The 8,345-nt window shown below is 40.5% G+C and overlaps 1 non-coding gene across 1 annotated transcript; it reads right to left on the bottom strand.

The window, feature by feature from the left end:
- Window positions 1,015-1,086, bottom strand: TRNAC-GCA. Its single transcript has one exon. It is a non-coding gene; the product is annotated as a tRNA-Cys (tRNA).

The raw sequence follows: 8,345 nt of genomic DNA, 5'->3' as shown, positions 1-8,345 counted from the left end.
GTCAGGTTATTTTTGGAAACAAAATTTGATAAATATATATTATGGAGACCTACTGAAGGACCTACTGTTTGTCCAGTGTCCATTGATTGTGGTTAAATGCAGTCTTGTGTGGGCAGGGCTATGAGAGACATGTCTTGTCTATCTGAACACCTGGTCCAACTGGCCTTGCTGCAGGACGTCATTCAGTAACTGGGAGTCCCCTGCTGCACCCCAGGGATGAAGCAAGCCTCACTCCAAGGACTCACGTGCATTAGGTCTATGTTAGCTCTTTGATTATCCACCTGGCTCTGCCCCATGCCCTTGACCCAATCCCAGACATCCTACCCTTGACATCTGTGGGCTCTTGGGCTTTGTCTTGGCAGCCCGGCTTCTTTGAATATGTGATTTCAGGCTCTCACCAGCTGAATAGGTCAGATAAGAATGTCGGGTTGCTATTTTTGACTCCCACATATTTGCTCTTCTAACTGTACCAGGCTTTGCTATTTGGACTCCGATTGCCACAAAAGACATCACCATTCTTTTTCTTTCCTGCTTCTGGACAGAGGCACAGGAAAGCAGTGAGAATAAAGATATCATGGTGTGTTTCTTTTGCAGACAGCAGCTTGACACGTGTGACATGAGCACTCCAAACCTAAAGTCTGGCCTACTCTCTACCTTAAAATCTGTAATGACCTCTGCAGCCTTCTGAATTAAATTCAAGTTACTCAGCAGGCAGAAGCATCCCTGAACTCTTTGCCTCCCAGTCTAGGCTTGAGCTTGGCTACATTTAGTTTCCCGGGCCAGCTGTCTTTCTCATGTCCTCATCCCTTACACACAGGAGGTTTACCTCTAACATTTGTAGGGCTTGGGTACAAATGCAGGCCACAGGCCACGTTCTTAAAACGTATGAAAAGTCGCTCAGTCATGTCCGACTCTTTGCTATCCTGTGGACTGTAGCCCACCAGTCTCCTCTGCCCGTGGGATTTCACAGGCACGAATACTGGAGTGGATTGCCAGTTCCTGCTCCAAGGGATCTTCCCAACCCAGGGATCGAACCCAGGTCTCCTGCATTGCAGGCAGACGCTCTAACCTCTGAGCCACCAGGGAAGCTCTAAAATGCGTACATTAAGCTAACACACTGTTACATAAAATGTGTTCTGTCTTTTACCTTTGACAAAAACACCTTTGTAACTCCTAGAAAGTTAGGTTCAGATTTTGAATTCTCAGACTCTTCAGAGTTTCATGTCAGAATGTCATAGGCAGGAGAGAGCTCCCAACACCCAGTCTACCAGCCTTCTCTTCCCACCCCTTCATCTGTCCTGCACAACCTGTTTGTGTGTAAGTTTATAGACACTTTAGCCTGCACACCTGGGCAATATTCACACCCCCCCACACACATGGCCATTCCCCAGCAAGGAGCCCGTGATCAACTTGGCTCCCTCTTAGGAGGATGGAAGAAGCCACACAGGCTTTGCAAGGGGGCTTGAAACCACTGGGCCAGAATTTCTGGGGTTGAGGTTTCTAGAGCACCATGATCCCTGGGTTGGGAAGATCCCCTAGAGGAGGACATAGCAACCCACTCCAGTATTCCTGCCTGGAGAATCTCATGGACAGAGGAGCCTGGTGGGCTAGAGTCCATGGGGTCAGAGTCAGACACGACTGAAGCAACTTAGCACGCATGCATGTCTAGAATAAGAAGAGGTGGGAACAGGCTCTAGGTGGCCATGAGCCCTTGGCCTGTAGACCTGGTAACCAAGGGGAGGGACACCACTGGACAAACACTAGGTCCTACTGTGGGGCCTGGGGTGAGGCTGGTACACATGTTTTCCCAGTGCATAGGATGGCCTTCCCCTACTTTATCTAACTGATTCACATCTGTCTCTCAGGTATCCCCCTGTTCCACCTCCTTCTTCCAGGAAGTCTTAATTCTCTCAGAGTGGGGTACATATTTCAACTAAACTGGCTGTGACACTTACTGTGTGACTCTAAGTGACTTAATCTCTCAGCACCTCAATTTAGCTTTAAGACTGTTGTAAGGATGAAAGAGTTAATTCCTGTTGAATTTTAGAGCAGAGCTTGATACGAAATGAATGTTGACTATTTTCACTATTATTATGCACTCACATAGCATGCAGTACTTACTCCTATAGAACTATTTCTCACTCTTGTCACTGTGTTTTCTCACACCTCTCTCTTCCAGCAGATAACGTGCTTCTTGCCAGCAGAGACTTAATTTTATTTAATTTTGTATTCCTAACATACAACCCAATATATGTAACATATAGGTGTTATATAAATATGTATGGAGTAGATGAACTCAAGGGGAGTTGGAATGTACAGCTGAAAGTGTTCATGTGGCAGCCTGTGACTTTCTATAGGAAAAACCACTGAGAGGCTGAACTCAACTTCTCAGATCCTTCTGACTCTAGGCTCTTAGAAGAATAGGTGGAGATGGTAGAACTGAGCTAGAAGGATCATGGAGTGGCATAGGGAAGAATTACGTGGAGTTCCACCCGCGTGCAGTGGGTGCACATTCACCTTGCAGTCCACACTTGCTCATTTGTGTGTGCTAAGTCACTTCAGTCATGTCCTGACTCTGTGTGACCCTGTGGACTCTAGCCTGCTAGGCTCCTCTGCCCATGGGATTCTCCAGGCAAGACTACTGGAGTGGGCTACCATACCCTCCTTCAGGGGATCTTCTCAGCCCAGGGATCGGACCTGCGGCTTCTGCATTGCAGGTGGATTCTTCACCGCTGAGCCACTGGGGAAGCCTCTGAGATATGCTTATATAAGACGCTCATCCTAAGTCCTGGTAAAGATTTATAATCCAAAATACTCCTTTATTTAACTTTATATTTGTCCACATGTGAGCCAAAGGATCCAGCAAACATTCTTTCCCAGGTTTGGAGACCACATGTTCCTGGGCATCCATGATCTGAGGAGGACATCTCTGCTTTGTTTAATTGGACCTGTTTATTCTGATGACTTGCAGATAAGCAGAGTTCAGGAAATATGGTCAGGAGAAAGTCTGTAATGATGTTTGCTTGATTACAATTATGAAACTGCTCTGCAGAGACTTCCCCATCATTTACTCAAGTGGTTGCTAAGTAATCTCTGATCTGGTCCCACAGTTAGAATGAATAGGCCTGGCTGCCGGTTGGTCACGAAACTGTTCTGTTCATCATGCGTTCATTGACTTTGGGTTGTCCTGAACTGTAATGGGATGTAGCCAAATGCTTTGCACAGTGCCCAAAAACAAAAAATGAAAAAAAAAAAAAAAGAAAGAATCCTTGAATGAGTTTACTTTTCCCTTCTTTTGAAGTTGAATTTACTCATTTAGCCATTGCATATAATAAAAATATGATTTTTTAAATGTTTAAAACATTGCAAATAGGACATTTTAAATTAAGCAAAATAAAAACTGAGCATGTAAAGACAAAATGAAATGTTCTTTCTCTCATCAATTACAATTTATAATAAAATAATTATTTTTATGATGACAAATGCCTATCTAGTGCTTATTATGTGTGAGGCACTGAGTACTCTGTATATATTAACTCATTTAATTCTTACAATGATTCTGTGAGATTCTCATTTTACAAATGGAGAAACTAAAGCATAGAGAATTAGGGATGTTGATGACAGTTATATAACAAGTGGCAATGTCAGGATCCAAAGCCAGTCCACCTGTTTCTAGAGTCTGATCACTTCACAGTTATGCTCTGTGGTGTTAAAAAAAATACTTAAAGGAATTTTTCATCTAGAGAGGCCCTATCTGTGGTACTTAGTTTCAGGCATATTTTAATTTTTTTTCATTTCTGGTCAACTTGCTCTTGCTGTGATGGGATACATAATACCCTGATTGTGACATGGGTTAGTGAGTTTTCACGAATGGATTTACACCTTAATATACTGAGCATCTGACATTTTGGCCTTTTTAGGATTTGGGACTGACCTCCCCAAATAAGGATTTTTCTGAATGAAATGAAATTGATTGAAGTTGAATGAAATGCTGGGGGAGGTATGCTGTACACCCTGGCAACCATGTTATTCTGACACTGAGGTCTTGTTTCCATGGCAATAGGTCAGGGCATTAACTGTTACAGGGTTGACGCGATGACAAGATTTGGGTTCTGGGTTTGTCCTACATTCTTCCTTCCTTTGGATTCCTGACTTCCTCACAAGTTAGTGATAAGCAATTGTTACAGGAGGAAAAAAAAAAAAAAAAACCTTTGCAACCAGTAAACATTTATAGAACTGATAAAAGGAAAAAGTTGTATTCTCATTAAATCACTCAACCTTTTCAAAGGGTGCCTTACAAAAGTTTTAAGAGGGTTTTTCTGTTACAGATTATGTGTATCCTCATGTCTGGCTTGAAGGTTGGAGGTTAAATTAAAAAAATATATATATTTTTTATATATAATATATTTATATTTATATATATAAATATATAATATCTTCTCCCTCCTTTATTTGCACTTTTTTAAAGATCAACACTGATTTTAAAAAAAATGGAGTGGGCATATAATGGGGGAGTGGAAAGGGAAAAAATGGAGGGCTGCTTCTTTTATGCTGATTGTGATGCAATAGCTCAGAAATTAACTATTTTGTATATCTTAAGGTCCATGAAGTCTGATATGTTCAGTCTGTTGCTTTTATTAGAGGGGAAAAAAAATGATCAAATGATACTTTATAAAGAAAGGGCATGGCCAACTGAAAAGAGAAAAGGTATAGATATTTACATCTTGCATTGACCTAGCCTCTAATGGAAACGATAATTATGACGGAAAACCCTTATGTAGAGTTAATATGTTCCAGACACTGTTCTAGGTGCTATGTCTGTATTCACTCATGTAATCCCCACATCAACCCTATGAGGTAAACCATACTATGATATTCACAGCTATTTTATAGCGAAAGCATAGAGATATAAAAAGATTTTCCCAGAACTTCAAAACTATTAACTGATAGTGGGAAAAAGTAAAGGGGAGGGGCCTGGTAAGGGTAAGGGATTTGGAGGTACAAACTACCATGTATAAAATAACCTACAAGAATATACTGTACAACACAGGGAATATAGCAATACTGTATACATGGGATATAACCATTAAAAACTGTGAATCTCTATGTTGTACACCTGAGACTTACATAATACATCAACTCTATCTCAACTGAAAAAAATTAACTGATACAGGTAGTTTTCAAACCCAGTTTTCAAACCCAGGTCTGATATCAGACCTATGTAGTTAATGCTAATCTATGCAGTCTTCTACTTTCTGAATCATTGATCCCTATGATAGGGATAGAGTAAAAGGACAAAGTAGGTGATTAAATAATTAGTTCCACTAGAGGACTGTAAGCTATATTGTATATATATACACATATATATGTATATATATATATATATGAGACCTCTGTAAGTTAATGACTACTCAAGAAAGAAGGCTTGCTTAACCACAAATCCAAGCAGGCTTTCTTAGCAACAAAACCATACACAAGTCATGCCCCCAAACAATAAAACAATGGTGGCATGAGATCTATATCTTGCCCAGTGAACTCAGAAAGTTAATGATTCCCTAGGACGTGCTCTCTACACACATACAAAACGGTAATTTGTGGACCTAGCTTGACCATGTAGGGAGGACCTGGCGGAGGAGCTGAAGGTGGAAGCATGATGTCTACTCAGGAAAGGCAAAGAAATTATTTTCCCTTTCCCCACGCTTCCTTTGATTATAAAAATGTAGCCCAGTAAGTTCTTGGTGAGGCAGTTCTCACCCACCCACTTGTAAACCTCACAGGCGTCTCATTCTAATAAATCACTTCATTTCTCGCTGAATTCTTTTCTGTGCTGACATAAAGGACTGTGGTACTGGAGCTCTTTGGAGCCCCTCAGACGACACCCAAATGGTTTCACCTATTTCCATTTATTGGACTTGGCACCATTTTCAGCTCTTCAGTTCCGTGTCAAAATACACAGCAATTTTGTTCATTTAGATGTGTGTGTGTGTGTGTGTGCGTGTGTGTGTGTGTAAGTTAATTAAAATTACTTTCAAATAGAATCTTGGAGTCTCTTTAGGGATAATTGTGAACAACATGGGATGTCACAAGTTTAGGGATCAACTGCACAGTATTTGTATTCATGCTTCTGTTAATCTTTAGTTGAAAAGAGAAATAGCTAGATGGTTGCTCTGCTGTTTAAAATAATTCTTTAAAAAGTTCCTTCTGAAATTTTCTACAATTTTTCCTCAGTGCCTCTATTCTAAACCTGAGTGTATGAAATTGATATATCTAAATATTTAGTGATGCCACAATATATTTTTCAGTTATGCAGGCTTAAGACAATGATTATTAATGCTTTGGTCTGTGTTTGATTCAGGCCTCAGCACAATAATGTCATTTAGTCCAACTTGGAGTTCATATTTAGGTACTGATTCTTGCTTAATTTTTATTTAATTCCTGGTAGATAAGATCATATATACCTATTTGATATGAATTAACTCATAGCATGAGGCTTCCCAGGTGGCACAGTGGTAAAGAATCCACCTGCCAAAGCAGGAGACACAGGAGACTCAGTTCGATCCCTGGGTTGGGAAATGGCAACCCACTCCAGTATTCTTCCCTGGAAAATCCCATGGACAGGGGAGCCTGGCAGACTACAGTCCATGGAGTGGCAAAGAGTCAGACACAACCGAGCGCACACACACACACACGCACACACACACGCACACACACAGAGCTCACGGCATGACCAGATCTTCATCAAAGTGAGTTTTTACCAGCATAGTCAAAAAATATTATCATAATAGCATCATTATAGCCTCAAGCTTTTCACAGTATCATCAGTGGTTATTCATTAGATTTCCATTTAACGTGACTTTGAATTAAAGTACTACCACGATTTACAGTTTGATGACAATTAGAGGGAAATATTAGGTTGGTGCAAAAGTAATAGCAGTTTCAGACTGTAAATTTTAAATCATTACAACTAGGCTCAAACACTTCTTTACTAATCAGAATAGGAACTGTTACAATCAACACAGCTTTGTCAAGTAGAAATAAATTTGCTTATTCTTGCAGTAAAAAACAAAAACCAAAAACCCATGCTTTGGGATTTGATGAACTCTCAGCATTTTCTGCATCCTGCTGGTTGTGGAAGCGTTTTCCCTGCAAAAAGTTGTTGAGATGCTTGAAGAAGTGGCAGTCAGTTGGCAAGAGGTCAGGTGAATATGGCAGATAAGGCCAAACTTCATAGCCCAATCCATTCAACTTCTGAAGCGTTGGTTGTGTGACATGCAATCGTGCATTATCTCAGAGAACTGGGCCCTTTTGTTGACCAATGCTGGCTGCAGCTGTTGCAGTTTTCAGTGCATCTCATTGATTTGCTGAGCATACTTCTGATGGTTTTGTCGAGATTCAGAAGGCTGTGGTGGAGATGGGCCCCAGACTGCCAAACAGTGACCATGATGTCACTGAGGAGAAGCCTTTATAGAATGAGGATATTTATTGTAACATACTACAGACTTGCTTTTTTTTGGGTTCACGTTTGGCTTTGGGAAGTGCTTTGGAGCTTCTTCTTGGTCCAACCACTGAATTGGTTGTTGCTGGTTGTCTTATAAAATCCACTTTTTGTCACACATTGCAATCAGATTTAGAAATGGTTCATTGTTGTTGCATAGAATAAGAGAAGCCACTTCAAAACGACGATTATTTTGATTTGTAGTCAGCTCATGAGGCACCCACTTATAGAGACTTTTCACCTTTCCAATTTGCTTCAAACAACAAACAACCGTAGAATGACTGGCGCTGAGTTTTGGGGCAACTTCTCACGTAGCTGTAAGAGCATCAGCTGTGATGATGCTCTCGGTTGCTTGTCATCAACTTCTGATAGCCAGCCACTACACTCTTCATCCTCAAGGCTCTCATCTCCTTTGCAAAGCTTCTTGAACCACCACTGCACTGTCCGTTCATTAGCAGTTCCTGGGCCAAATGCATTGTTGATGTTGCAAGTTTTCTCCACTGCTTTATGACCCATTTTGAACTCGAATAAGAAAATTCCTTGAATTTGTTTTTTGTCTAACATTATTTCCATGGTCTAAAATACATATAAAAAACAGCAAGTAATAATTCACTAGCAAAAAACCATAAAGCTAGAAGTGCACATTAAAATCATGTCTAACATAACCACATTTATTTAAGAAGGTACTCCAATATCAAATGGCAAAGTTCAACAGTGCAAAACTGCAATTACTTTTGCATCAACCTAATAGTTGAATCCAACCTTTTAAACTCTGTACCTATAGAGGTGTTTAATAAATATATTTTGAGTAGTTTCTATTTTAGGGACCGGGAATAATTCAGCATTTTTT

The sequence above is a fragment of the Capra hircus genome, chromosome 5 (genome assembly GCF_001704415.2).
Source record: "Capra hircus breed San Clemente chromosome 5, ASM170441v1, whole genome shotgun sequence".
Classification (NCBI taxonomy): Eukaryota; Metazoa; Chordata; class Mammalia; order Artiodactyla; family Bovidae; genus Capra; species Capra hircus.
Note: the sequence above shows the minus strand (reverse complement) of the source record. Positions and strands in the feature narration are given on the sequence as shown.